Genomic DNA, 2,831 nt, shown 5'->3' with positions numbered 1-2,831 from the left:
CCCTTCCCCTTCCTAAGGGATGGGGTACTAGCATTACACCAGAAGGAAGGCCAGGCTTCACATGTCCCCTGTCTGCAATACTGACACCATTGCTTGCTCCTTGACCCCTAAACTGCATCTCTTAAACTCTGTGCTGCTGCTTTCTTTTCTCACTGGAGAGCACTCGTGTGTCCACATCCGAGGCACTCTGAGGATAGGATGAGTCTTTTTTCCACCAGTCCAATGCAACAATCCTTACAGGTCTGGTCAACATTTTCCTTGCTTCAGTGTAAGGGGAGCATAAAGGGAGCAAGATACAGACTTCATGGCTAATATCTGCACTGGAGACTTCGGAGCTGGGAGAGACTGAATGTCTGTTTCTTCAAGTGAATGTATTTTGAGTCAAAAAATGACAGAAAGAATAGTGGCCATAATTGGGCCTGCAGGGGGAAAAGACACGGGAAGGTCCTAAGATTCGACTTTGTCCAGGTTTTGAAGGGACAAAATATGGCCTTGAACAACCTTTTGAAGCAATAGCAGTGAGGGGACTGCCACCTATACAGTACCTTGGATACATAACTCAGAAGTTGCTGAAACAGCTGGGAAAGGTGACTTGGTGCCTTCCCCCAGGCTGGTACCGGCTGCAAGACGGAGCAGCAAAGATGGCTTTTTTTTAGATCCGCTGGTGCGCTTTCTATGTGTTCATTTTCTACTTGGGGGCTGCGAGGGAAGGAGCTGCTGGACTGCTTCCCTCTGAACTTTCACTCTGTTCCTGTATATTCCTTTTTCTTTCCCGATGTTGTAATTTACATTTTACATAGAGCTGCATCCCACCTCTTTGACAGTTCAGAAGAACCAACCAAACCAACAAACCCAACCCCAACAAACCCAACCAAATTGAAAGTAGAACCATGCCATTTGAGCAGGGAGCCTGGTGGCATTCAAACTCCTGCAGACCTATTTTTGAGATGTGAAAAATTTAAATAAAAGCCGAGTCCTAGGCGAGTGAGGAGCATAACGGATGTAAACATTTACATGGGATGCATTAGACTTCTGCTGTGTGTATTGTCTTTTGGTTGAAACAAATTATGAAGTGACTAATAAAATGAGTCAATATTCAATGATTTAAAACTGTGCCTTGTTGCTTTTTGCAAGTAGAGTGGGATAGTACTTACTGGTTCTTAATGTTTGGCCGTAACAAGGTCGGGTGATGCAAGGTAGTCACTAAGGGCAGAATTTGAAAAAGTTCCCCGGCAATTTTGGAGAGCAAAATGAGTAGGCAATTACCAAACACTTAAGTGCTTCATGTGCAATGCTGCCCTCAAAGAGCTGGTCAGCTGCTAGCAGCAGTGCTTGTCCTGGCGCTAGAAAGGGGCGATGAGATCTGAACAACAGGATTTTTTTCCCCTGGTGTTTGCAGCCCGCCCGTGGAGTTGGTTATGACTCCCTTGCTGATTAAAAAGCTGTGTTCCATACTCTGCCTGCCTCTGGGCCAAGGACTGTTGTACTCTCAATGTCCGTTACAGCAGTACACGTGCCCACTGCAAGGTTCTTCCTTGCGTTTTCTGGTCACATTAGCATTTTATTAGTTAACTTTTCATGTGTTTTCTCTCTGCAAAGTACAGTCTCCTCAGTATTGCCATGTGGCCTCCCTTTATGGACATTCTCTTGAGGCAAAGTGGTTACAGAACTACGAAGCTGTAGCTAGAGATGCATTGTAACCGTGCCTTTATGGAAAACCCAATGAAAATTAAACTCTTCTCAGGTTGCGTGTATAGTCTGGAAGTGTGAAGAACTAGGTGGCCTTTCCTGTGACTGCCATGGTTTAATGACATGAGTTAACTCAAAGTCCCAGGGAGCACTTTTAACCTTGATGATAAGGTGGGTTGGTTCCTTGTTTTTAAATAGGAGAGCCTGCCAGATAACGAAGAATTCCGAAACGGGATCGGAAACTGCCAGTTTGCGTGGCAGCAAGCGGTCAGTCATCTTGAGTCCTGGTTCTGGAGCGGGACAGGCCACTGGGAAGCTCTTCTTTCACAGCCCTCCTGTGCGTGGGGCCTGAGCCTGGGGAGCGCAGCGCGGACAATGCTGTCTACATCGCCTGTGCCCAGGGGGCAGATCCATGAGCCTGTGTAGCAAAATGCTGGGATAGACCAGGGAGAAGGCAGGAAACGTTTAAAGGAAACATGTAATAGAACTGAAAGTGTTCGGCACAGTAATAATACCGATGCTGAGAATTTGGAAAGCATGTCTGGACAACCACGAATTAGCGTAGCAAGAACGAAACGTGAAGGCGACAGGCTGAAGTGTGTTAAAAGTTTGGAACCATTGGCGATGAGGGGGAAGGGGGGCAGGCTGTTGTTTCGTTTTTGATGTGCTTGATCCTGTTCAGGCGTGAACGGTAGCTGTCTTAAAGCATCAGTGAGATTCTGGTGAACTGCACAGTGATGATGGTGACGATTAGCAGGCAGTAGTGAAGCCTGCCTGGGCTAACACGATGGACCTGCACAGCGCTGGGAGGAAGGTGATGTTCAGATACTCGATGGACCTGCACAGCGCTGGGAGGAAGGTGATCAGATACTCGATGGACCTGCACAGCGCTGGGAGGAAGGTGATGTTCAGATACTCGATGGACCATGTTCAGATACTCGGCTGTGCAACCTCAGCCTGGGGAGGCCGATGGGAACGGGCGCTCTGGAGGCAAGCGGAGGAGGCGCTGCGGTGCGACAGGCACACAGGTAAGCGTTTGTTCTTTCCCCACCTGGGCAGTAAGCAGGTTCTACCTCACCCTTCTGAGGAAGTACTTGCACTGATGAAACGACGGAAGGGGCTGCTCGGGGGCCGCCGGCGCC

This window comes from Egretta garzetta, unplaced genomic scaffold (genome assembly GCF_000687185.1).
Source record: "Egretta garzetta isolate BGI_Z169 unplaced genomic scaffold, ASM68718v1 scaffold590, whole genome shotgun sequence".
Classification (NCBI taxonomy): domain Eukaryota; kingdom Metazoa; phylum Chordata; class Aves; order Pelecaniformes; family Ardeidae; genus Egretta; species Egretta garzetta.
This window is presented reverse-complemented; position numbering follows the sequence as displayed.